This window comes from Dasypus novemcinctus, assembly GCF_030445035.2.
Source record: "Dasypus novemcinctus isolate mDasNov1 chromosome 11 unlocalized genomic scaffold, mDasNov1.1.hap2 SUPER_11_unloc_3, whole genome shotgun sequence".
Taxonomy (NCBI): domain Eukaryota; kingdom Metazoa; phylum Chordata; class Mammalia; order Cingulata; family Dasypodidae; genus Dasypus; species Dasypus novemcinctus.
This window is the reverse complement of record NW_026688127.1, coordinates 571,209-599,039: the sequence shown is the minus strand read 5'-3', so window position 1 is coordinate 599,039 and position 27,831 is coordinate 571,209. Positions and strand designations below refer to the sequence as shown.

Sequence of the window (27,831 nt, the reverse complement as noted above, 5' to 3'; positions counted from 1 at the left end):
TTCTGAGAACCAAAAACTTCACCCAGCCTGAATGAAAATATGGCAATGGAGACACAGCTCTGTACTCAAAGATATTCCACATCCTGGCCTCTGTATCCCTATGAAATTTACAGGAAAATATTGCCCTCCATTAACAGGGAGAATTAGGACTCAAATTTCTGTGAACCCCAATATCCCTCAGAGAATCCCACATATTCCTACCCAAGTCAACCAGATCTCAATGAAAGCCCTCCTCATGTTGTTTAAATTAGTCTATCCCAGTCTCACAAGGAAGAAATGTGATTGTTTTCTCTATTAAAGACACTAATTGAAGTCATTTAAATTTGAGAATCGGTTTTTCCATTTCTGTAAACAAAAATGGCAGCTGGGATTTTTATAACTATTATATTGAATCTGTAGCTCCCTGTGTTAAGTATTGATATTAGAATAATATAATCTTATAATCTTTGAACAATGGATGTCTTGCCATATGTTACGTCTTCTTTAGTTTCATTCAGTTTGTTTGCTAGTGTTCATGTGTTTCATCCTTTCATTAAATTCATTCTTAGCTATTTTATTTGTTAGCGGCTGATTGAGTGGACTTATTTTTTGTTGTGCTGTATAAACAAAACTGACTTTTGTGCATTTCTCTCATACTCTGCATGTTTGCTTTATGCCTTTATTGTTGCATTAGTATTGTTGTGGCTTCTTTGGAATTATGTATTTAAAGGGGTATGTCATCTATAGGGATAGCTTTCCTTCTTCCATTGCAGTATGGATGACTTTATTTCTTTTTCTTACCCAATTGCTCTGGCTAGAACTTATAGTACAATGCTGAAAGTCAGTGATGAAAGTGAGTTAACTTTATCTTGTTCATGAACTCTTGGGAAAGAGTTTCAGTATTTCACTCTTGAGTGTGATGTTAGCTGTGGATTTTTTAAATGCAGCTGTGAACAGAGTAGAATGACTTCCACAAATGACCATCCATGTAGTGAGCAGCAGAAAGTCCCCAGATTATAGGCATCCTGTGAGTGCATTTTTGAAATCCTGGAATGTGAGTTAATTGTTGGATACCTACATTTTTATGATTTTGAAGAACTTAATTCTTGCTAATGTCCATATGTTCAACGTTTAATAATAAGATCATGATAGACTATGCCTGAAATATGTTGATGTGTTCTTAAATTTTAAAAATTCAATAAACCCTATTAAATGAATTTTTCTTTCTAGAGGTTATTTATAAAACAGTACTTTAACTAGAGTAAGAACAAGTATTAACCAGAATCCTTGAGCACCATGTGTGTGCCTGGTGATAGGTATAAAGCCATATGGTTGTAATATTGTAGTCCAGATAGAAATGACCCTGAACCTATTGGATTATGAACCTTTTGAATATATATAGACTTTCATAGATCATTGATTTTGAAAATCTGTAGACATGTATAGAGAATGACTAAATTTTGGCAACATGGAAATATTTCTCCAGAGAGGAGTACATGTAAAAGGAACATTCAGTGGTCAGATGGAGAAAGAAAATAGACCAAAAAAAAGGTGTGGGAGAGGTAATGAATTGAGTGAAGACCCTTTTGGAAGAGTGGTGGAAGTACAGAATCTGAAAATATCAGGAAGAAAGCATCCGTACTTTAAAACATTTCATAAAACATGTAGAAAGAGAAACAGATCTGTGTTGTTGGAAAGCTATTTTCAGTCTCAATTCTGTCTATAAAATTTTTTTAATCGTATGGAAACCAAGAGAAAAAAACACTGTTATTTTCAAGTATCAAAGTAATATAGGGAGAAAAGGAGTAAGTGCAGAGTAATCCACAACAAAGGAATGAAAGCTCTTTGTCATGATCTATATTATGTACGGAAATATGCTTTCTGAAAAGTAGATAACAGGCATTAAGAAAATGAAATACATGATAAGATATAAATTTTAAAAACTCAAAAAGTGAATGAGAAGAAATAAGAAAAATGGAAATACAGTTCAAAATTGAAGTATAATCTCTAAGAAATAGGGTGACAAGATAATGCTTAAGTAGATAAAGTGAAGAGATGAAAGGGCTGAAATATTAAATGGAGAATGTTCAAGATTAAAGAAAAACACTAAGAAGTTGAGGAATGGTTCCGATGATCCACTAGCTGAACCCTGGGTGCCTGAAGCAGGAAGTGAGTGGGGCCATCCCCAGTCCAGAGGCCTTGGGTGGGGCCTGCACATGGGCAGTGCTGGAAGCTGCCCCGGCCCTCCCTCCCATGATGCTCAGCTCCAGGCTGCAGGCCTTGGCAGGTGGTGTCCAGGCTCCTTCAGCCCGGCCTTTGGTGATGGCTGTGGCTGCTCAGGTGCTAGGCAGCCTTGAGCTCTGTACCCTGGGGATGTTTGCAGGAGGTGTTAGTCCTGTGCACTGGGGAGGGTGCAGACCTATGCTGAGTTTCTTATCCTTTAATACTGGACCTCCTGCTGCTGGAGCCAGAGGTGGTGCATTTGTCTTCGTGGACCTGGGGGACTCCAGATCACTGATTTGTCAATTAAAGTAAGTCCATGAACTGGATTTCCACAGAGCCATTAAATGGATGGATGAGCTCCAGGATGACTGTGTGCTCCCCCTTGTTGAGGGCAGTCCTGGTTTATATCCTTTGTCCTGCCTTTTCATGTCACCCCCTCTCACTGAGTATCCTGATGTGACTTTATGTTACATGGTCATGCTATTAGGTCTATTTTGGACATTTCTTCAAAAAAGGTTGACTTAACTGAATAACATAAGTTAAGAACTTGCAAAATATAGGCTGTACAATGAGACACAGGCATATATACTTGTGCCCGGATGGCCTATCCAGGAAGGATATGTGTGAAATTGGTAAGTGGGTGTCTGGGCAGGGGTAGAACTGTGGGAACAGGAGCTGGATGAGAGGGAGGCTTACCTTTCACTGTGTAGCCTTTTCAACATTTGATTTTTATTAAAAATGAGTTTTTCCTAAAAAATACGTAATAATAAGATTCTGGGAAGAGATCATTACAGGCATTTGACATATGTCCTGTTTTGTAAATTTTCCTTCCAGGAGACCCCTAGTCAGCTGGACAATCCCAGACAATGGGACAAAATTTTGGTTTTATATTCAAGAGAAATATTGGTATGTGGTTTTCCATTCTTTTAATATCTTTTTCTGATTTTGCCATTGGGGTAATGCTGACCTCATTGAGTGAGTTAGGAAATGTTCTCTCTGCTTTGTTTTCTGAAAGAGATTGTGGAGAATTGGTTTCATTTTTCCTTAAATGTTTGGTAGAATTTGCTATTAAACTATCTGAACCAGGTCCTTTGTTTTTTGGAATGTTATTAATTATCAATTCAAATTTTTAATGGTTATAGGGCTATTCTGATGATGAATTTGTTCTTGTGAGTTTTGATAATTGCATCTCTCAGGAATTTTTGAGTCATTACATCTAAGTTATCAAATTATTGGACATAGAGATGTTCATAAGTATTGTTTGATTATTCTTTTTTTTTTTAAGATTTATTTATTTATTTCACTCCCTTCCTCCCCCACCCCAGTTGTCTGTTCTCTGTGTCTATTTGCTGCATCTTCTTTGTTCACTTCTGTTGTTGTCAGCAGCACAGGAATCTGTGTTTCTTTTTGTTGTGTTATCTTGCTGCATCAGCTCTCCGTGTGTGTGGCACCATTCCTAGGCAGGCTGCACTTTCTTTTGTGCTGGGTGGTTCTCCTTACAGGGCACACTCCTTGTGCATGGGGCTCCCCTATGTGGGGGACACCCCTGCATGGGTGGCACTCCTTGCATGCATCAGCACTGCACATGGGCCAGCTGCACATGGGTCAAGGAGGCCTGGGGTTTGAACCGTGGACCTCCCATGTGGTAGGCAGATGCCCTAACCACTGGGCCAAGTCCACCACCCTGATTATCCTTTTAATGTCTGTGGAAGCAGTAGTGATGACCTCTTCCATTCCTGGTATTGGTAATTTTTATCTTCTCTATTTTATGTTTGGTTAGCCTAGCCAGAGGTTTATCAGTTTGATTAAATCTTTTCAAACAACAAACTAAGACTTTAGCTTGGGCATACATCTTCATTTCTATGTGATTAATGTGCAGGAGTGCACTTGCTTGGCCATATGATAAGTATATGTTTAGTTTTATAAGAAACTGCTAACTAGTTTTTAGAATGACTGTACCATTTTACATTCCCTTATGCAATGTATGAGAGATTTTTTTTCTTTATTCTCACCAGCATTTGGTATTGTCACCTTATGTTTCAGTTGTTTTAATAGCATGTAGTTATATATCATAATGGTGTAGTTTGCATTTCTCTAATGGCTAATTATATCCAGCATCTTTTCCTGTACTTATTTCCCATCCATTTATCTACTATGGTGAAATGTTTGTTCATGTACATTGCCCATTTTCTAATAGGATTGTTTCTTTTTTATTTTTTCTTATTTCCCCTCCCCCCTTGCACTTGCTTGCTGTCTGCTCTCTGTGTCCATTCGCTGTGCAATCTTCTGTGTTTGGTTTTTTGGTTTTTGGTTTTTTTTGCTTGTCTTCCTCCTTTGTTGTGTCACCTTGCTGAATCGGCTCTCTGCAGCATGTGCGGGCTGGGCAGCGATCCGCAGCCTGTGGGTGAGCCTGCCTTCACAAGGAGACCCTGGAGATGGGAGCCCAACTGATTGAGCCACAGCCACTTCCCTGGTGTAGGAAAAATAAAAGCACCCAAGAGCACCCTGTGCACAGCCAACAAGGCATAGCTTATCAGTTGCCAACACGCTGTCTCTAAGGCAACCACACAGCTAAACAAAATAACCGCTGACCATGAGGTCAGACAGAATGGCAACCAGGCCCTGTCCAGCTACACCACGTCTTCTTCCTCCTCTCTGAGCCCCTCTGCCTTTGTTTGATCCCCACCAATCAGGCAGTATGGCATGAAAAAGCTCAGCCTACGTGATCAACCTAACCGTCCCCCCTAGCTTACCCCTTTCCTTGTTTGGGCATATATTCACCCCCACCAATCTAATACCACCTAGCCCCCTTCCCTATTGCCCTGAACTATAAATTGCTGTTTCTATGTAATAAAGTTAGACTTGGTCCAGAACCCTCTCTGGAGTGTGCATAGTCTCCGTATCCATCCTCACTCCCCTGGGGCCAACTAGTTTGAGTCCACTGGCCTGAGGGACACCTCAGTCTGGTAAAAAACAGTAGCAGTGTCACTCTGTGACACCCTGGATTGTTTTTTCATGGTTGAATTTTGAGAATTTTGGAAATTCTTTTAATTTATTCTAGATACCTGTGTGTTTTTTTTTATTTTTATTTTCTTGGTATTAAGCCCAGGGGTTGAACCCAGGACCTCATAAGTGGGAAGCCAGTGCTCTACCACTAAGCCACATGGGCTCCCCTAAAAATTTTTTGTTTGCTTGTTTTTTGTTTTTGTTTATTTTAGCAAATACTTGGATCTGAACCCAGAACTTCTCTTGTGGGAAGCAAGTGCTGAACTGCTTGAGCCATAGCCACTCCCAATATTGTAGATACCTATTCCAGATATCAGTTTCAGATAGTCTAGGTATGTGTTCTTTCTTTGTCATAGTTAAGTTTGCAAATATTATTCCCTGTCTGTAGTTTGCCTTTATACTTTCTTTTTTTCAGATCTGTAGTTTTAAAATTTTGGTGAAGAGCCATGTATCATTTTTATTTTTTATGGATTTCATTCAATGCACTCTCTCTTCAGAATCTGTTTCCCTATTTTCAAATATCAAATAGTTTTGATGATACCCCAGTCTTTCTCTTGCCTAACACCACAACTCCGTTGATACCTCTGCTTAAATGTCACAATTTGTAAAAGCATTTTGTTTTCTTTATTTTTAAAGGAGCTTTAGATGCCATAGATATTCCATCAAAAATATAGTGGAATCCCATATACCCTACTCCCTCCCCCTAACACAGTTTTCCCCATGAACATCATCCTTCATTAGTGTGGTCCATTTGTTTCATGGGATGAGCACATATTGAAGCATTGCTGTTAAGCATGGTCTATAGTTTGCATGATGTTTCACACTTTGCACAGCACATTTTTATATGTTTTGAGAAAATGTAGAATGACTTGTCTCTGTTATTGCAGTATGCAAAATTATTCCAGTGTTTGAAAAATGCCCCATGTTATACCTATTTTTCCCTCTCCCTCCCCTCAGAACCTGTGTCCACTGCCTTTATTTATATCAATGTTACAAGTTCTTACATTATTAGAATAATAATAGTCTACTTTCATGCATAGTTGCATTCCTCCTGTTTGTTCATTCCTCTGCCCTTTGGAGTTGGGATTGTGTCACTTTCTTACCCCACAGTAATCCAGCAACAGCTACTTCAAATATGTGTAAAACCCGACCACCTGGTTTCCCTAACTGCTGCTGCTCTGTCTAATCCACGATGTCACTTGCCTGGACTACTGTGGTAGCTCCCTAACTGGTCTGCCTTTGACCTGCTTGCCACTGTGGTCCATTCTTACCTAGCAGCCAGAATGATCCTGTTAAAACCTCAGGCAAGTCTTGGCCCTTGTTTTTCTTTACTGAAACCCCCATGCCTTCCCAGCTTACAGTAAAAAGCAAGAGTATTACACTGGACTACAAGAACCTCCACAATGTGTGCCCCAAATTTTAAAAGCAGTTTTATTGAGATATAGTTACATACCATATAATCTATCCAAAGTGTACTTTAGTATAATTAGGGATGTGTGCATTCCTCACCACAATCAAGTTTAGGACATTTTCATCTCTCCTAGAAGGAAAGCCCTATACTCCTTAGAAGTCACCTCCCAGTCCCTCTGCCATTCCCCAGCCCTACATAACCACTAATTTCATTCCATCTCTATAGACTTATCTTTACATATGTATTAATGAAATCATAGAATATGTGGTACTTTGTGTCTAGTTTCTTTCACTTAGCTTAATGCTTTTTTAAATTACTGCAATTTTTTCAAAATGGGGGAAGTTGTATGTTTACAGAAAATTCATGTAAAAAAAGTGTTCCTGTGTATACCTCTATTGTTAACTCTGCATTAATGTGTCAGCTTTGTGAGGATTGATGAATGAATATAAGATATTACTGATAACTATAATCCTTAGTTTACATTAGGTGTATATTTTCCATCTACCTTCCTATTATTAACAATGTTTAATAGTGCCATACATTTGTTGTAATTCATGAAAGAACAATCTTATATTTGTACTATTAACCTCAGTCCATCATCCATAACAGTTTTCACTTCATTAAACAATCCCATCTTTAGGCTTCTAGCTTTCCTTCTACTAATGTACATGATCTTAAACAAATTCTCTCAATCACATAGACAAACATATAATTCACAGTAAGGTCCTGCCATCACCACTATCCATTCCCAAACATTTACAATCAACCTAAACAGAAATTCTGCACAATTTAAATATCAGCTCTCCATTCTCTACCCCCATTCTATCCCTTGGTAACATATTCTAGATTCTAATTCTGTGAGTTTCGTTCTTATCCTTAGTTCATATCAGTGAGATCATACAATATTTGTCCTTTTGTGTCTGGCTTATTTTACCAAACTTAATGTCCTGATGGTTCATCCATGTTGATGCATGTATCAGGACTTCATTCTTTCTTACAGCTGAATAATATTCCATCATATGTATTTACCACATTTTGTTTATCTATTCATCTTCTGGTACTTATTTGACTTCCACCTTTTCTTTATTGTGCTCTGAACACTGGCATACAAATATCTGAGTCCTTGCTTTCAATCCTTTTGGATATATATCCAGAAGTGGGATTGCCAGTTCATATGGTAATTTTAGGTTAATTTTTGAGTTACTGCCAAGCTGTTTTCCACAGCCAGTGCATTATTTTATATTCCTACCAACAGTGTACAAGGTTTCCTATTTATATGCATCCTTACCAGTACTTGCTATTTTCCAATTTTAAAAATAATAGCCTTTTGAATGGGTGTGAAGGATAGCTCATCATGCTTTTGATGTGCCTTTCCCTAATGGCTAGTGGACTTGAGAACATTTTCATATGCTTATTTACCATTTGTATATCTTCTTTATAGAAATGTCTATTTAAATACTTTGCCCATTTTTAATGGGCTTATTTGCCATGCCCACCTCCCTTGGAGCTCATGCAGTGATCAAGCTCTGTCTTCCTTCTCCACTTGTCACTGCCTATTTCCTTGATGTGGAAATAGCCCCTCACCACTTGGATGCTTTCTCCTCCTCTTTCGATCCCCAGCTCCAGTCTTGTCTTTTCTGACTTTGGTAACTTTTTTTTTTTTGAGGTACCAGGACTGGGCATTGAACCTGGGACCTTGTATGTGGGAAGATGGCACTGAACCACTGAGCCACATAGGCTCCTTTGAGTTGGTTTATTCATTTCTTTCCTTGTTTGTTTTTAGGAGGCACCAGGAACCAAACCTTGGACATCCTATGTGAGCAGCAGGTTGAACTTCATCAACTCACAGCATCTTTCTTACCTGCTCTGTTACCACTGACCACTCTTCTTCAAGTTGTATTTGCTGATTCTTTATCTCTTGTTCCCTGGACTATAAGTCACTCCCATAAGGTTTAATTCATCTCTCCTTGCCCTGTCCCTAGCACAGGGTCACCTAAACTGTCACCATGCACTCACTGTTTATTTAATAGAGTATAAAGAGTGGAGACAGTGGCTCTTTCCACCATCTCTATGACGACTCTCCTGGCTGGGGAGGTAGTTTCAGACCATAATATTTGCAGCCCTTGGATGTAGTTGAAGCTCAGCCGTGGGTTTTGAGGGAAGCCCAACTTGGATGGAATTGTGACTCTGTGAAGTCATTTCCACAGTGGTTTAGCCTAAAGTCAGACTTCCCTGTACTTACATCCTGACATGTACTTGGTGGGTCACTTCAGGAGAAGTACTTTGAGATCTTTGTACCTATCCCTCATCTGTAAAATGGTGATTAAAAAAAATACCTAATTTTTAGACCTTGTTTTATAATTGAAATCTAATTTTAGCTTGCCTGACTATAAAAATATATTTTTAATGTAATATTATTACAAAGTCAAAAAAAAAAAAAAAGAATACAATGGAAAAAACAATTTATTAAAGTATACCACTCATACATAAGCATACATAAACAATAAATGTATAATAATAGTGAATTTACAAAACAAACATATACAGCATCATACAGGACTCTCATACCTCACCCTACCACCAATACCTTGAACTGTTGTTAAACATTTTTAACTAATGATTAAAGAGCATTGTCACAATATTACTACTAACCAAAGTATTTTCCCCCAACCCACCCTATTATTATCTTTATATCATTTATATGTGATCATTCATAATAAGTATGGTAAAAATTCTGAACTTAGAAAGCAAACATGCATACCATCATGCAGGGGTCCCATATACCACTACCAACACCTTGCATTTTCATGAGATGTTTCTTACAAATTATGAAAGATTTTTGTCAAAATCTTATTGTCCTTATCTTACATTTGGTGTATTTTTCCTGCAACCCACCCTATTATTATTTTTTAAGTATATTTTTATGGCAGAAGTTGTAAACTTACAAAACAATCATGCACATGTACAGAATTCCCAAACAACACCCCTCTATCTGAACATTTGTTACAGACCAGATAATATCATCTGATTGTTACCATGACCATAGTGTACATTTGGCACACGTTTTCCATACTGCCCCATTATCAACACAGTACATCTTTGGCATAGATGCAAGAATATTATATCATCAATGCTAACGAGAGTCCATAGCTCCCTCCAGTTGTATTTTTCCCATGCTTCTCCACATTCCCACCACCTTACAGTAGTGATGTACATTTGCTTTAGCTAACAAAGACACTCTTGCATCTGTACCATCAAACACAATTCTCATCCACTTCTTGGTTTACTATGCTATTCAGTTCCTACATTATTCTTTAGCATTTTGTCAATTGGCATTTCATATCTAGAATGCCATTTTCAGCCACATCCCCATTTATAAACTAGCTTTTACTCACTATATGTTACCATCTACTCTATACATTTCCACACTTTTACAGCAAAACTAATTAAAACTTCTACATACATTAACCATCAGTAGTTCATCTCAGTCCTCCTCTTATCTTCTTTAAGAATCCACCATGTACCACCAAGTCTTGAAGATACTTTCCTACAATTTCTTTAGAAGTTTTATGCTTCTTGTTTTTATTTTTAGGTTTTTGCCCATTTTGAGTTAATTTTTGGATAAGGTGTGAGATAGGGGTCCTATTTCCTTCTTTTGGCTATGGATATCCAGTTCTTTCAGCACTATTTGTTGAATGGACTATTGTGCCTGAGCTGTGTGGGTTTGACAGGCTAGTCAAAATTGGCTTGACCATACCTGTGAGGGTCTATTTCTGAACCATCAAATTGATTCCATTGATCTATGTGTCTGTCTTTATGGCAGTACCATGCTTTTTTTAAACCACTATAGTTAGGAAATATGATTTAAAGTCTGGAGGTGAGAGTTTGCTTTTCCTTTTTAAGATGTTTCTGGCTATTCAGGATCCCTTACTCTTCCAAATAAATTTTATAATTGTGTTTTCAATTAAAAAAAATTCTGGTGGAATTTTCATCAGGCTTGCATTGAATCTGTATATCAATTTGAGTAGAATTGACATCTTAATGATATTTAGTCTTCCAATGCATGAGCATGGAATAGTCTTCCGGTTATTTAGAACTTTAAAAAAAATTTTTTAACATTGAGTTGCAGTTTTTATGAATACAAGTACCTTACATCATTGGTTAAGTTTACATTATATTGGGCTTCAATTTTCAGGAAGTTTTGGATCACAGAGTGGTTCAACAATGGCAGCGGAGGAATACTGGTATAGGATACTATTGACAGGTGATATATGGCTGACAGGGAGCTATACAGGGCATATGTCCAGGGTGCATGGTAATGTTTGGATATACTCATAGTGGCAACAATTAAAAACTACAGCTGGGGGGGGTACTGGGTTCCTGGCTGGGGGTGCTCTGTCGTGGTCACTAGGGGAGCAGTGGCAGTCCCCCAGGTGCAACGGTAAGGACCAGGAAGAAATGAGGGTCCAACAGTGAGAGCATGACACTAATGACTATGCTTGTGAGCCTATCTGCCTGAAATAAGAACAAGGCCTAGAGCAGCACTGTGCCTGGGAATTTCCTCCTGACAGCCTTCATGTTACTCTAATGTGGCCAGTCTTGAAGCCAAACTCAGCATGTAAATGCAATGCCTTCCCCCCAGCATGGGACATGACACCCGGGGATGAGCCTCCCTGGCACCGAGGGATCACTATCAAGTACCACCTGATGATGCAACTGGAAAATGACCTTGAATTGAAGGTTCAATGTGGATCCAGCAGAATATCTCTATCTACATATAATAACATGACTTTAAAATGCTGTTTGACCTAATGTAAGGGTGAAATGGAAAGGAGAAATGAGTTTATATGGCTACGAGTCTCTAAAGAAGAGTCTGGAGGCTGTGAGAAGGATTGCCCTTATGCACAACTGAGCAGAATCTAAGAGACAGATGAAGTAGATACAACCCCAGGTATTGGTTCCTTTGAGGGCTAATGAGACCCACGGGCTATATGGTCATGGCAGATGGGGTTCACTGCCATGTCAGATGGCCCTTTTTGGAGCTGGTGTTTCTGTGTGATGAAACTGGATTCACATGGAATCTCTTTTCATTAGACTTTCATGCTACTTTACTGGAATTGTAGTTGGTGTTGGGGTTTAAGATATATTTAGGGGATTTGAATCTCTGGACTGACAATATGATAACCAGGCCCTGAGCCTCAACAGACTTCAGCTCCTACAATCTGATTTATTGGACTCACCTCACTCAGCTAAGATGGAGTTGAAGAAGGACAACCACCATGCCATGGAGCCTAGTGTGCCTACAACTGAAAGCAGGAGGATTGCATCCAGTATCCATGTGGAATCTGCACCTCCTCTTGACATAGAGATGCCATGGACATAACCAATCCAAGGTCCACAGAGAAAAGGTGGCACTGGAGTGGAGTGGGAAAAGTGGACATGGTGGCTGATATGGGTATGGGGAATAGCAGGAAGAGATGAGATGTGGAGGCGCCTTTGGAACTTAGAGTTGCCCTGGATGGTGCTGCAGGGGCAATCACCAGACATTGTAAATCCTCCCAGGGCTCACTGGATGGAATGTGAGAGAATATGGGCCATAATGTGGACCATTGACCATGAGGTGCAGAGATGCCCAGAGATGTACTTACCAAATTCAATGGATGTATCATGATGATGGGAGTGAGTGTTAGTGGGGGGGGGGGGAGTGGTGGGGTGGGGGTGGTGGGGTTGAATGGGACCTCATATTGTTTTTTTAATGTAATATTTTTACAAAATCAATAAAAAATACACAAAAACTGAAAAAAAATTTATTCTTGACTATTTGAATTTTATCTGCCATATTTTATTTTCACCATTCTTTTCCACTTTTACTTTTATTGATATAATCTTCATTTCTAGATTCTCTTCCAGGCCTCTCTCTCCTGTCTTTTCTTGTCAGGGTCTAGTACACCCTTTAGTATTTCCTGAAAATCTTGTCTCTTAGTTAGAAATTCTCTCCGTTTCTCTTTGTGAATATTCTAATCTCACCCTAAGTTTTGAAAGACAGTCTTGCTGGATATAAGATCCTTGGCTGGAAGTTTTTCTCTTGTAGTATCTTAAATATATCAGGCCACTGTCTTATTGCCTTCCTGGTTTCTGAAGAGAAATCAGCCCTTAATCTTATTGGATATCCCTGATATTATGCATTGCTTTTCTCTTGTTGTTTTCAGAATTCTCTTTGTCTTTGGCATCTAATATTCTGGTTAGTATGTGTCTCAGAGTTGATTTATTCGGAGTTTTTTGGATGGGAGTACAGTGTGCTTCTTGGACATGGATATCTATGTCCTTCAATAGGGTTGGGAAATTTTCTACCATTATTTCTTCAAATATTCCTTCTGCTCCTTTTCCCTTCTCTTCTCCTCTGGGTCACCCATGACATGTATGTTTGCACATCTTTTGCTGTCATTTAGTTTCCTGATTCCTTGTTCATTTTTTCCCATTTTTTATCTGTTCTTTTGTATGTTCACTTTCAGAGGCCATTTCTTCCAGCTCATCAATCCTTTCTTCTGCCTTCTCAAATCTGCTATTATATGATTCCAGTATTTTAAAATTTCATTTATTGCACCTTTCATTCTGAGATCTGCTTATTTGCCATTATGCTTTCAAATTCTTCTTTGTTCTCCTTCAATGTCTTCTTAATATCCTTAATCTCTTTAGCCATCTCAGTGGATTTATTAATGAGATTTGTTTGAACTTCTATAATTAGTTGTCTCAACTCCTTTCTGTGATCTGGTGGGTTATCTTGTTCCTTTAACTGGGTCATATCTTCCTATTTCTTGGTGTGGATTATAATTTTTGTTGGTGTCTTGGCATCGGGAGTAGTAAAGTATTTATTCTGGGTGTAGTTTTTCTCTTTAGTTTATGGCTTTCTGCCCTTTCTCCTTTGCTGGTTGTGTAGTAGGAGCCAAGGATGTCGTTGGTGCTCTAAGCTGTGGAGGCTTAAGCTGCCCTCATTACTCAGGGACTGATGAAGCTTCTTTCAACTTTCTCCTTTGCCAGGGGTAGGGACAGAATCACAGCTGTGTGGAATAATTCAAGACATGCAGGCCTAGACCATAGTTGCCCAGAGAGACTGATGAAGCTTCACACCCCTTTCAATCCTGCCTGGGTCAGGGATGGAGCTGCAGGCATGGGCAGCAATCTATGCATTGCAGGTCCAAGATGACCATGGTTGCCTTGGTAGACTTCTGATTATTCAGTCTGTGTCAGCTAAAGGTTCCTGCAGTTACATAGTCTGGTGCAGGAACCACTAGGTTCCTCCCTGCCAGAGGTGGGGCTGAAGCCTAGGATAGGACTGCTGCCTGATCTGAATGAAAGAAACTGGTCCCTATGGTCACCATGATTTTTGGTCAGCCTGGCTCCCCCTCCTACTGGGGGCAGAGTTAAAATGGTGACCACCAGCCTGTTTCTGACTTGGACAGGTTCATACTTTAGCTGTTCTTAGGGTTAGACTCTAACAAGCTGAATTTACTAATGAGTAGCTGAAATCAGTGGCCAACCATCTCTTCCTTCCCTGTTTTTGGGAAAATGGAGCTTCCATTTCCAGCCACAGGATAGCTCTTGGGGTGGCTTGTGCTGCTATAGTAGGATATTCAGTGGTGTCTTCAACTTGGCCGGTAATTTCCGAAGAGGCTAATGCAGGTCTCCCAACTTCCTCCCTGCTGAAGATGAGGCTGGGTCTATGCTAGAGCTGCAGTCTGATCTGGATGGAAAGGTGCTGGTCCCTACTAGCACTGGGATTTTTATTCTGTCCTGCTTCCCCTTGATGGCAGCTCCCAGCCTTTTTCTGACTTAGGTTCAAACTTTAGCTGTTCTTAGGATTATATTCTGTAGCCCTCTGAATTTACTTATCCGTAGCTGAAGGTGATGCCCAACTACCTTTTCCCTCCCCATTTTTGGGAAGTGTAGCTTTCAATTTGAGTCATGGAATAGCTCCTGAGGTAGGTTGTGCCACCAGTGGCGGATGGGCCCTGGCCTCTGGGGTGTGATGTGCTCTACTTAAAAGTCTTCTCTGCACATGGGCAGACTCCTCCTTCCATTCGTTCAGGATGTTGCAGGATGCTCTTCTGGTCCCCTGGGGCCCCTAAACAGGTGCTTAGCTAGCTCCAGATAGCTCACGGTGTTTACTAACTGTCCTGTAGCAGGAGCTGACTCTAGGAGCTCCTCACTCTGCCACCATCTTGCTGGTTGTCTGGTCCTATGCTTTTTTTTTTTTTTTTTTTAAGACAAATTGTCCAAGAATATTTCATATCTTAGGCATATGCATTTCGCTGTTTACAGAGCAGAGGTGAATTTTCATCTCTTGTTCACTCTGGTCCTAGTGCCTTGATGCCAGGCCCACACTCTCTAGGTGAGCTGTGTTTTGTCTAAACCTTAATTAAAAGCAAAAAAATCACCAGCTTCAAAACACTGAGTGTATCACTTGTGTTTTATTGTATGTACAAGTGATGATGCAACCTGTTCCATAGTCAGAGTCCCCTTCCCTGGGCCCACTGTCTTGGGCCTCTACCTGTGTCTCCCCCTCTTCAGGGGAGGAGAAGGGGCCTCTTCACCTTCTGCTCCCCATCTACCATTCCCTTCCCCAGGTCATTTTTACCCTGGGCACCCCATCTATCCTTTCCTTGGATCCACTATATATTGGACTCCAGACCTTAAAGTCCAAACACATTTTTAATATTTATGTGTCAGGCTTCAACTCAGGTTTCATTTATTTTGCTGCTTTCCCCACCCCATTAGCTGGGACATCAGAAACTTAAAGAGTTAAGCCTGGCTTCATCCCTCTCCAATTGTGCGAGTCAATGGCTTCTCTGTAGTTGATTTACAGATCAGAGATATATTATTGAAAAGAAAAAGAATCAGGCTTTATTTATAAAACATCTGGAAGCCTGACGAGGAAGATGGGCAGGGCAGGAGGCACCTGTGGCATCAGTGGGCTCAGCCAGCTCCATGTCTGGAGCAGACAGGCCGAGGCCTCCTCTCCTGCCTGAGTAATCTGGCTGCTGGGATCCTACTAGATGACAGCCCAAACCCCCAACTTCAGGAACAAACCTGCAGGGAATGCAGAGGAAATGGAAACCTTCATCTTTGGGGCTCCAGCTGGCTCTAGGAGTGAAGAGAACAGGGGTTGATTTGTATGACACATTTAAACTGGGCAACCTCAGATCCAGCCTGTGGACAAGGCTTTTTTTTTTTTTTTTTTTTTAATTTTATTTATTTCTGCCCCCCTCCATTTTTGCTCTCTGTATCCATTTGTTGTGTGTTCTTCTGTGTCTGCTTGTATTCTCATTAGGCAGCTCTGGGAGCCAATTCTGGGACCTTCCAGAGTGTGAGAGGGTTGATCATTTTCTTGTGCCACCTCAGCTCCCTGATTTGCTTTATCTCTTTTTGTGTCTTCTCTATATCTCTTTTTGTTGCATTGTCTTGCTGCACCAGCTCTCCATGTGGGCTAGCACTCCTGCATGGTGCAGCTCCCCATGTGGGGCAGCACTCCACATGTGCCAGCTTGCCACATGGGCCAATTTGCCTTCACAAGGGGGCCCTGGGCATCAAACCCTGGGCCTCCTGTGTGGTAGATGGGAGCCCAGTTGCTTGAGCCCCATCTGCTTCCTAAGGCTGATTGAGGTTCCACTCCTCACACCAGCATTCTCCTTTTAGACCCTGAGATGGTGGAGCCCCACCTGGAGAGAAGTGAATGGGCTGAGGGCCCAGTTTTGTCTCATGCAAAGCCCTGCCTCATGATGACAGAACCCTGAAGGCAAGGTTTCTCCTGGTGGGTTGCTGGGAATAAAGGTTGGGATGGATGTGCATGTAAATCCAGTATGGCTCTGAGAAATGCTGGGCCTCCACCAGAAGAAGTAAGGGGACCCTGCTGGGGCAGGCCCCTGGGTGTCTGGCAGCTAGTAGGGGCATTAATGCCTCCAAACACAGGGTTCCTCTCAGGGGCGCCAGCTGCCACAATGGCTATAGGGGTGCTCTGGCTCCAGGGCCCCAGGGTTTCAGGCCCAAGCTTACCCCATAGCAGTTTGTGGTGTGGGGCCCCACTTGTTTCTGCTCTTACACCGAGTGCTTGAATGCTGGAGCACAGATTTGTGACCTCCACTTGGCTCCCAGAGCTCTTACATCCTGCTGAAACCCCCAACCTGGAGCTGGCTGGGGGTGCTGCCAAATGTTGAGCATCACTGCCTCATGTTGGGATTGAAATTGGTCACAGCACAGTGCCTGTTGGTGGCAGCTGCAAAGCCAGAGGCATTGGCTGTGCCAGAGGACAATACAGGGGGGGTGGACCCACAGGCCCGCTGGAGCCTGGCATAGGTGCCCAAGGTGGAACTTGTGGGTATCAACCCCCCAAAGCTAACTGGTGCTACTCAGGGTTGTCTGGCCTTGAGGAGAGGTGGGAGCTGCCAGGTTCACAAACTGGAAAGAATGGTCAGTGCTGATGACTCCATGAGGCTGCCCACCATGAACTTAGGGTGAAAGGGGTCTTTACACTTTGGGGTGGGGTTGCAGAACCCAAGTGTGGGTCGGCTGGGGGTGCCTGTGGCTGAGGCAGTGCTGCCGCTGGTGTTGTCTAAAGCACCTGATCAGATGGGAAGAAGGCACTGGAACCAGTGGGTGGCCCACAGAGGAGTAGTGGGGGAAGGGATGTGTATTCATCAGGGTGACCCCAAGATTGGAAGATGGTAGGAAACCAAGCCTACAGATATGCTGGTTGACTTGTTGTGGAATTCTTTTTTTTTTTTTAATTCATTGAAGTATATCACTTATACACAAAATATATAAACAATAAGTGTATAGTAATAGTTGTGAACTTGCAAAACAAACATATATAACATCATACGGGGCTCTCATACTTCACTCTGTCACCAATGCCTAACATTGTTGTGAATCATTTATAACTAATGAATAAAGAGCATCATCAAAATATTACTACTAACCAAAGTATCTTACATTTCGTGTATTTTTCCCCTAACCCACTCTTTTATTTCTTATGATTTATACATTTACAGGCATAAACAGTGTATATAGTAAAAGTTGTGAACTTACAAAACAAACATGCATAACATCATACAGGAGTCCCATACATTAACCCAACACTAACACCTTACATTGTTATGAGACATTTGTTCAAATTATGAAAGAATATTGTCAAAATCTCACTACTAACTACAGTCCTTATCTTTCATTTGGTATGTTATTCCTCCAACATACCCTATTATTACTTTTTAAATTTTTTTATGACAAAGTTGTAAACTTACAAAACAATCATACACATGTGCAGAATTCCCATATAACAATACACCACACTGTGGTGGCACATTTGTTACAGATTATGTGATGATATCATCAGATTATTACCAGGTCCATAGTTTACATTTGGCACACTTTTTCCAGGCCTCCCCATTATCTAAACAGTACATCCTAGGCATAGATGCATAAATGGTACATTATTACTGTTAACCACAGTCCATAGGTCATTCCAGTTGTATATTTTTCATGCTTCTCCACATTCCCACCACCCTGCAATATGTATATCTGCAGATGTATATCTTCTCTAGTTCACAAAGGACACTCTTGCATCTGTACCATCAACCACAATTCTCATCCACCTCTGGGTTTACTGTGTTATTCATTCCCTAGAATATTCTTTAGCTTTCTGTGAATTGACATGTACATCCCTAGACTACACTTTTCAGCCACATTCCCATTTATACACCAACTGTAACTCACTATAATATATTACCGTCAACTCTATATATTTCCACCCTTTTACAGTAAGGTTAATTAAAACTTCTACATACATTAAACATCAGTAGTCCATCTCAGCCCTGCTCTTATCTCCTTTAAGAATCTACCATCTGCAGCAGTGCTCCAAAATGTGTTCACCCAGTGCGATGAGTGTGCCACAATGATGGGCGAGGTTGTTGGTATGGGAGGAGTGGGGTAGGGGGTGTGGGGAGTACAATTTTTAGTGTAACATTTTTTGTGATGTATGTATCTTCAAAAAATACAATTTACAAAAATGATGGGGTTGGGGCTTGGGGAGTGGATTATATGGGAACCTCTGATGTTTTTTAATGTAACTTTGTTTGTGCTCTATTAACTTTAATTTTAAAAAACTATTAAAAAAAAAAAGAATCCACCACCAACCACCAGGTTTTGAAGATATTTTCCTACATTTTCTTTTAAAAGCCTTATGGTTCTTGATTTTATATTTAAGTTTTTGTTCCATTTTGAGTTAATTTTTTAAAAGATTTATTTATTTATTTACTTACTTATTTTATTACCCCCACCCCAGTTGTCTGTTCCCTGTGTCTATTTGTTGCATCTTGTTTCTTTGTCCACTTCTGTTGTCGTCAGTGGCACGGGAAGTGTGGCGGCGCCATTCCTGGGCAGGCTGCACTCTCTTACACGCTGGGCAGCTCTCCTTATGGGCGCACTCCTTGCGCGTGGGGCTCCCCTACGCAGGGGACACCTCTGCATGGCACAGCACTCCTTGCGCGCATCAGCACTGCGTGTTGGCCAGCTCCACATGGGTCAAGGAGGCCCGGGGTTTGAACTGCGGACCTCCCATGTGGTAGATGGACGCCCTAACCACTGGGCCAAGTCCGTTTCCCTTGAGTTAATTTTTGTATAAGTTGTCAGGTAGGGATACTTTTCCCTTCATTTAACTATGGATATCCAGTTCTCCCAGCACCATTTGTTGAATGGACTGTCTGCCTGACCTGGATGGGTTTGGCAGGCTAGTCAGAAATCTCTTGACCTTAGATGTGAGGGTCTGTTTCTGAAACCATCAATTTAGTTCTATTGGTCTATGAGTCTGTCTTTATGCCAATACCATGCTGTTTTTAACCACTGTAGCTAGGTAATATAGTTTAAAGTCCAGAAGTGAGAGTCCTCCAACTTTGCTTTTCTATTTTAAGATGTTTTTGGCTTTTCAGGACCCCTTACCCTTCCAAATAAATTTCCATTTATTTTTAAAATGCTGGTGGAATTTTTATCAGGAATGCACTGAATCTTTATATCAATTTGAGTGGAATTGACATCTTAGTGACATGTAGTCTTCCAATTAATGAAAATGGAATGTTCTTCCAAATATATAGGTCTTTTTTAAAATTTCTTTTAGCAGTGAGATGTGGTTTTCTGAATACAAGTGCTTTAGAATGTTGGTTAAGTTTATTTGTAAGTGTTGGGGTTTTAGCTGTCATATTTTATTTTTATCACTGTTTTTAGACTTTCAGTTACTTTGACTGATATAATCTTCATTTTTAGACTCTCTTCCAAACCTTTCTTTCCTGTTTTTCCTTTACAGGCTATAACACACCCTAACCTTTCCTGCAGAGCTGGTCTCTATATCTGTGAATATTGTAAACTCACCCTCAATTTTTAAAGACAATCTTGTCAGGTGTAAGATTCTTCTCTGGCAGTTTTTCTCCTGCAGTATCTTAAATATATAATACCACTGTCTTCTTGCCTCCATGGCTTCTGATGAGAAATTGACATTTAATCTTATTGGGTATCCCTTACATATTATGCGTTGCTCTTCTCTTGCTGCTCTCAGAATTCTTTCTTCATCTTTGGCATTTGACATTCTGATTAATATGTATCTGAGTTGGTCTATTTGGATTTATTCAGATGGGAGTATGTCGTGCTTCTTGAATGTGGATATCCATGTCCTTCAATAGGGTTGGTTAATTTTCTACCATTATTTCTTCAAATATTACTTCTGCCTTTTTTCTCTTCTCTTCTGTTCTTCTTCTGGGACACCCATGTCACTGTTTGCATATCTCTGGCTATCATTTAGTTCCTTGAGACCTTCAATTTTTTCCATTCTTTTCTTCATCTGTTCTTTCGTCTGTTTTATTTCAAAGGCCATTTCTTCAAGCTCACCAATCCTTCTGTCTCCTGAAATCTGTTATTATATGATTCATGTGTATTTTTAAACTCATTTATTGTTCCTTTCATTCCCATAAGATCTTCTCTTTTTCTATGTATTCTTTCAAATTCTTTTTTGTGTTCATCCAATGTCTTCTTAATATCCTTAATCTTTTTAGCCATCTCATTGAATTTGTTAAGATTTGTTTAAACATCTATGATTAGTTGTCTCAACTCCTTTATGTCATCTGGAGGCCTATTTTGTTCCTTCAACTGGGCTGTGTCTTCCTGTTCCTTGGTGTGGATTGTAGTTTTTTTGTTGGCGTTTCCACATCTGACTTGTTAGAAGGATTTATTCTGGATGCATTCTTTCTCTTTAGTTTAGGGCTTCCTGCCCTTTCTCCCTTGCTGATTGTGCAGTAGGAGCCAAGGATATAGTTGGTGCTGTGAGCTGTGGAGCCTCAGGCTGCCCTCATTTCCCCAGGGACTGTTGAAGCTTCTCCCAACTTTCTCCTTTGGCAGGTGTCGGGACAGATCCATAGCTGTGTGTAATAATCCGAGTTTTGCAGGCCTCAATTGTGGTCACCCAGAGCGACTGATTAAGCCTCAAGTCCTTTTCTCCCCTGCCTAGGGGAGATGGAGCTGCAGGTGTGGGCAATAATCTATGCCGTGCATGTTCAACATGACTGTAGTTGCCCCAGTAGAGTTCCCACTATTCAGTCTCCTCACTGAATGTACCTGCAGTTACCTGGAGAGTGTGGTGCAGGCTCCATCTGCTTGCTCTCTGCTAGAGGTGGGGCTGAAGCCTAGGCTAGGCCTGCAGGCTAATCTAGGTGAAAAAAGCTGGTCTCTACCAGCACTGTGATTTTCAGGTAGCCCAGCTTCATCTCATGCTGCGGGCAAAGTCAAAATGATATCTACTGGCCTCTTTCTGACTTGGATAGGTGAAAACTTTAGCTGTTTTTAGGGTTGTACTTCAGCCTGCTGAATTTACTAATTAGTAGATGAAATTGGTGGCCAAGCATCTCTTCCTTCCCTGTTTTTGGGAACTAGAGTTTCCAATTCCAGCCACAGAAGAGCTCCTTAGATGGCTTGCACCACCAGTGTAGGATGATAACTGGCATCCATTGTGTGGCCTGTATTTTTCCAGAGAGGCTGGCAAAGTTCCCTCCAAGTTTCTCCATGCTGGAGGCAGGGCTGGGGCTTGGCCTAGAGCTGCAATCTAATCTGGATGGAAATAAGTTGGTCCCTAGCTGCACTGGGATGTTCAGTCCATCTGCCTCCCTTGTGCCTGGGGTTAAGTTAACATGGTGGATACCAAAATCTTCTGACTTGGATAGGTTCAAATTTTAGCCATTCTAAGGATTATACTTTCACCTGCCGAATTTACTAATAAATAGCTGAAGCTGGTGTCCAGTCTTATCTTCCTGCCCATTTTTGGGAAATGGAGCTTCCAATTCCAGCTGTGGAATAGCTCCCAAGGTGGCTTGTGCCTCCAGTGGAGGATGGGCACTGGCCTCCAGGGCATGGTGTGCTCTACTTTTGAATCTTTCTGCAGATGGGCAGTCTCCTTCCTTCCATTCTTTCAAGGATGTTGCAGGATGCTCTTCTGGCTTCCTGGAGTCCCCAAACAGGTGCTTTAGATAGTGTTGTGTGATTACGAACTGCCCTGTAGCAGGAGCTGACTCTAGGAACTCCTTACTCTGCCACCATCTTGTTAGTTGTCCTTGAATTTTGGATACTTTATATATAGGTCTAAAGTTTCCTTTTACATTTTTGTTGTTTATGTTTCTTTGTTGAGAACTATCTTTTCTTTCATTCCAGTAGGATTTACCTTTCTCATTGAGCAGAGACTGATTTATCAGATAATTCCTTCTGTGGTTCATTTGGGACTGTATTGGCTGATTGTTTTTTCCCCTGGAGAATAGATGAGATTTTTCTTGTTCTTTCTACATTATGTTGTATAATTTGGGATGATATCTTGGTGTGTGCTTATTATATAGTTAGAGACTTCTGAAAGATTGTTTTGACTAGTTGATGCCTTGCTATTCCATATGAATTTGAGGATCTTTTTCCATTCCTAAAAAAGGTTGTGGAGATTTTGATAGTTATTGTATTTAATCTGTAGATCACTTCAGATAGTACTAATATTGTAACAATATTAAATCTAAAAAAAAGGACATATATCTTGTCATTTATTTAGGTCATCATTAATTAAAATTAATTAGGTCAGATTTAATTAAGTGCTTTGGAGTTTTCAGTGTATGGGTCATTCATCTCTTTATTTAAATTCATTATCAGGTATTTTATTCTTTTAGAGTCTATAGTGAATGAAATTTTATAAAAGACAGTTTTTATTTTTTCAAATGTACTTAGGTTACAGAAAATGTTACACAAAAAATATAAAGGATTTCTAAATGCCCCATTCCAAACACCTTCCACCCTTCCCCACATTAACAACTTCTTTCATTAATGTGATACATTCATTGCAATTGATGAACACATTTGGAGCATTGCCATGAAGCATGGATTATAGTTTACATTCTTTATACTCACTCTCACTCAATTCTTTAGGATATATAGTGGCCTGTATTAGTTTTTGCAGTGTCATTAAAGACAGTTCCATGTTCCAAAAATGCCCCCATATTACACCTCTTTTTCCCTTTCTCTGCCTTCAGCACCTCCAGCAGCCACTGTCTCCACATCAATGATATAATTTCTTCCATTGCTGGAATACCAATAAGTCTATGGTAGAATATCAGTAAGTCCACTCTCATCCATATTTTATTCCCCAATCCTAAGGATTCTGGGATGGGGATACCTACTCCACCTCTAATTGAGAGGAGGCTTCAGTCCTATATGGCTGATGGATGGGACTCTCTTGCTTGCAGTTGTAGACTCTCGTTTCCTTGGTATGGTGGTTGTCCATCCTCGCCTCCATCTTCGTTACCCTGGGTGATGCCAATGAACTGCAGAGTAGGTGTTGCAGCTACTGGAGTTGATGTTTAATGCCCATTTCAGATTGTTCTTTCCTGGTATGGAAAAACAAAACTGATATTTTTTAGTGTTTATCTTAAACCCTGTAACTTTTCTGAGTTTATTTCCTCTAGTAGATTTCTTATGGATTCTTTGGGATCTTCAATATGAAGGATCATACCATCTGAGAATACTGGTAGTTTTTGATTTCTGATTTGAATGCCTTTCTCTTTTTTTTTTGCCTAATAACCCTGGCTAGAGCTTCCAGTTTAATTTTGAATAGAAGTGGTAGCAGTGGGCATCCTTGTCTTGTTCTTGACCTTAGGCTTCATTCTTTCATTGCAAGCTTTCATTCTCATGTTGACTGTAATGTTAGCTGTGAGTTTTTTGTATTTACTTGTTATGGTTGTTACCTTTCATTTCTGTTTTTCTGAGTAATTTTATTATGAAATCATGGTAGCTTTCATCAGAAGCCTTCTCTGTGCTATTGAAGTGATCATAGGTTTTTCCCTCCTTTGTTTTAATGTGGTGTTACTATAGTGAGTGATTTTCTTAGGTTGACCCACCACTGCATTCTGGGGATATGTCACCCTTGGCCATGGAGTATAATCCTTATAATATATGTAGTTCAATTGATTTGCCAGTGTTTTGTTGGGAGTTTTTGCGTCTATATTCATATGGAAGTTATTCTTTGTCTTCTTTTGATGTGTCTATCTGGCTTGGGTATTAGAACAATAGTAGCCTTATGGAATGAGTTAGGAAGAATTCCTACCTCTTCAGTTTTTTGGAAGAGTTTGGGAAGGATTGGTGTTAATTCTTGTTTGAATGTTTAGTACAATTCTCCCTGAAGCCATCTGGACTTTGACCTTTCCTTGATGGGAGGTTTTTGATTATTTATTCAATCTCTTTGCTTTCATATGTCTGTTAAGATCTTTTATATCTTCTTGTGTCAGGGAAGGTTATTTTTATGTTTTAGGAATTTGTTCATATCTTCTTGATTATCTAGTTTGTTGACATGAATGTTCATAGTATTCTCTTATAACCCTTTAAATTCTGCCAGGTGAGTGTTAATGTTCCCACTTTCATTCCTTAAATAGTTATTTGCATCTTCTCTCATTTCTCTTTGTTTGTCTGGATAAAGGTTTGTCAATTTTATTAATCTTTTCAAAGAACCAAAGTTTGGTTTCATTGATCCTCTCATTTGTTTTTCTATTCTTTATCTCACTTGTCTCCACTCTAATCTTTATTATTTCCTTCTTCCTACTAATGTTAGGTTTGGTTTTCTCTTCTTTCCTCAACATATGAAATTAGGTTATTGATTTTAATATCATTCTTCCTTAATGTAAGAATTTATAGTTATAAGTTTCCTAGTGAGTACTGTCTTGCTCCTTTCCATATTTTTTTGCACATTTAAAAAAAATTTTTTTTCTCTAAGAATTTTCTGGTTTTCTTTGTAGGTGGATTTCAGAAAATTAGCCCATTAGTTATTTAAAAATGGGTCATATATTTTCCACTTAATTGTATAATTCCAGTTTTCTTTCTATTGATTTTTATATAAATCCATTGGGATAGGAGAGGATTTTTTTATTTCTATCTTTTAATTTTTGTTGTTTTGTGCCTAGCCTGGAAAATGATCCATGGACAGTTTAGAAGAATGAGTATTCTACTGTTGTTGAGTAGTGTTCTATATATATATTAGGTGCAGTTTGTTTTTAATATTGTTCACATCGTCATTTTTCTGTTCTGAAACTCTGATTGGCTCATTCTTTTTTTTAAGATTTATTTAATTTCTTTCCCCTTCCCCTCAGTTGTCTGCTCTCTGTGTCCATTAGCTGTGTGTTCTTTTGTGTCTGCTTGCATTCTTGTCAGGTGGCACTGGGAATTTGTGTCTCTTGGTTGCATCATATTGTTGTGTCAGGTCTCCCTTGTGTGTGGTGGCACTCCTGGGTAGGCTGTGTTTTTCATGTGGGGTGACTCTCCTTGAGGGGTGCACTCCTTGTGCATGGGGCACCCCTACACGGGGGGCACCCATGCATGGCATAGCACTCCTTGCACATGGCAGTACTGTGCATGGGCCAGCTCACCACATGGGCCTCAAGGCCCTGGTTATGGAACCCTGGACTTCCTATATGGTAGGCAGACATTCTATCAGTTAAGGCACATCCACTTCCCTGATTCATTCTCTCTCTTTTTTTTTTAAGATTTATTTATTTCTCTCCCCTCACCACCACCCCCTGAATGTCTGTTCTGTGTCTATTTGCTGCATCTTCTTTGTCCGTTTCTGTTGTTTTCAGCAGCACAGGAATCTCTGTCTCTTTTGTTGAGTCATCTTGTGCCAGCTCTCCATGTGGACGGCATAATTCTTAGGCAGGCTGCACTTTGTTTCGCACTAGGCGACTCTCCTTATGGGGCACACTCCTTTCGTATGGGGCTCCCCTGCGTGGCACGGCACTCCTTGTGCACATCAGCACTGCACATGGGCCAGCTCCACACAGCTCAAGGAGGCCCGGGGTTTGAACTGCGGACCTCCCATGTGGTAGACAGACACTCTAACCACTGGGCCAAGTCTGCTTCCCCTTGATTCATTCTTGAAAGTGGTGCTTTGAAGTCTCCAACTATTACTGTATAACTGTTTCTTCTTTCAGTTTTGCCAATGTTGTTTCATGTATTTTGTGGCTCTGTGTATATATGTTGTCTATTGCTATACCTTCTGGTGGATTGACCCTTTTCTTAATATATAGTGTCCTCCATTTTCTTTTGTTGTAGTTTTGGACTACAAGGCTATTTTATTCTGCTAGTAGTTTAGCCACCCCTGCTCTCTTCTAGTTACTCTTAGTATGTAACATTTTTTTCTTTTCAAAATTTCCAAACTATTTGTTTCTTTGGATCTAAAGTGAGTCTCTTTAAAATAACATAGGTGTTTGAAGTATTTTTTACAATACATTCTGCCAATATGTGTATTTTGATTGGTGAGTTTAATCTATTTCTTTAGTTTTTAAAACATACTTAGATTACATAAATTATGTACAAAAAACATAGGGGATTTCTGTGTGTCCCCCACCATTACCTCCCCCATTTTCCAACATTAACATCCTCCATCAGTGTGGTACATTCATTACAGTTGATGAACACATTTTGGAGCATTGCCTCTAATCATGGATTATAGTTAACATTGTAATTTATATTCTCTCCCACACAATTTTATAGGTTATGGGAAGATATATAGTGGCCTGTATCTGTCATTGCAATGTCATTCAGGGCAATTCCCAAGTCCCAAGAATGCACCCATTTCACATCTGTTTTTCCCTCTCCTTTTCCTCAGAACCTCTAATGGCCACTGCCTTCACATCAATGATATAAATCTTCCATTGCTAGAATCACAATAAGTCTGTAGTAGGATACCAGTAAGTCTACTTTAGTCCATAGTTCATTCCTCCAGTGCTGAGGATTCTGGGATGGATGCCCATTCCACCTCTAATTGAGAGGGGGTTTTCCTCCCATAGAGCAAGATGCATGAGAATATCTTGCTTACAGTTGTAGACTCTTTATGTTTCTTGGGACCGTTGTTGTGTCATCAACCCATCGTTATTGTGCCATCATTTCCTAGTTAGTTGTACTGGGTGAGTCCAATGAACTGTTGAGATTCAAAGCCCAGCTGCAACATGGACAGTCCAAAGACTGAAGTCTCTTGGATGTACACCTTATAATCTATTTATTTTGAAGCAAGTACTTTGAAAAGCAGGATTCATTTAGGCATTTTAAATTCATTTTTTATACATCTTATACTTTTTCCCCTCATTTTCTCCATTCCTGCCTTCTTTTGTGTATAGTTTATCTTTTGTAGTGAAACAGTTTTTTTCCCATTCTTATTTCTTTTTCTGTATATTTTTTAGATACTTTATTTGTGGGGTTATGTTGGAGTTTATATTTAACATCACAAATTGATGATAATCCTCTTTGAATTGACTTGAACTTACCTTCAGTTTCAATAGTAATAAGAAACTAAAGGGAAGCAGATTTGGCCCAATGATTAGGGCATCTGCCTACCACATCTGAGGTCCAAGGTTCAAACCTAGGGCCTCCTGACACATGTAGTGAGCTGGCCTACATGCAGTGCTGATGCATGCAAAGAGTGCTGTGCCATGCAGGGGTGTCCCCAGCATAGGGGAACCCCACAGGCAAGGAGTGCATGCCATATGGTAAGCCACCCAGTGTGAAAAAAGTGCAGTCTGCCCAGGAATGGTACCACACACATAGAGAGCTGACTCAGCAAGATGGCACAACAAAAAGAAACACAGATTCCTGTGCTGCTGATAACAACAGAA

At 40.1% G+C, this 27,831-nt stretch overlaps 1 long non-coding RNA gene across 2 annotated transcripts in view; it reads left to right on the top strand.

Moving 5' to 3' along the window:
• LOC131277384 (uncharacterized) overlaps positions 1-27,831 on the top strand; it is an 83,961-nt gene that overhangs the window by 15,529 nt on the left and 40,601 nt on the right. The window contains exon 3 of one of the 2 annotated variants that reach the window (XR_009184563.1): positions 8,403-8,734. The exons of the other annotated variant lie outside the window; for it this stretch is intronic. This is a non-coding gene — a long non-coding RNA (uncharacterized lncRNA). Of the gene's footprint in view, positions 1-8,402; positions 8,735-27,831 lie in introns of those variants that run through there. 2 annotated transcript variants of the gene reach the window in all.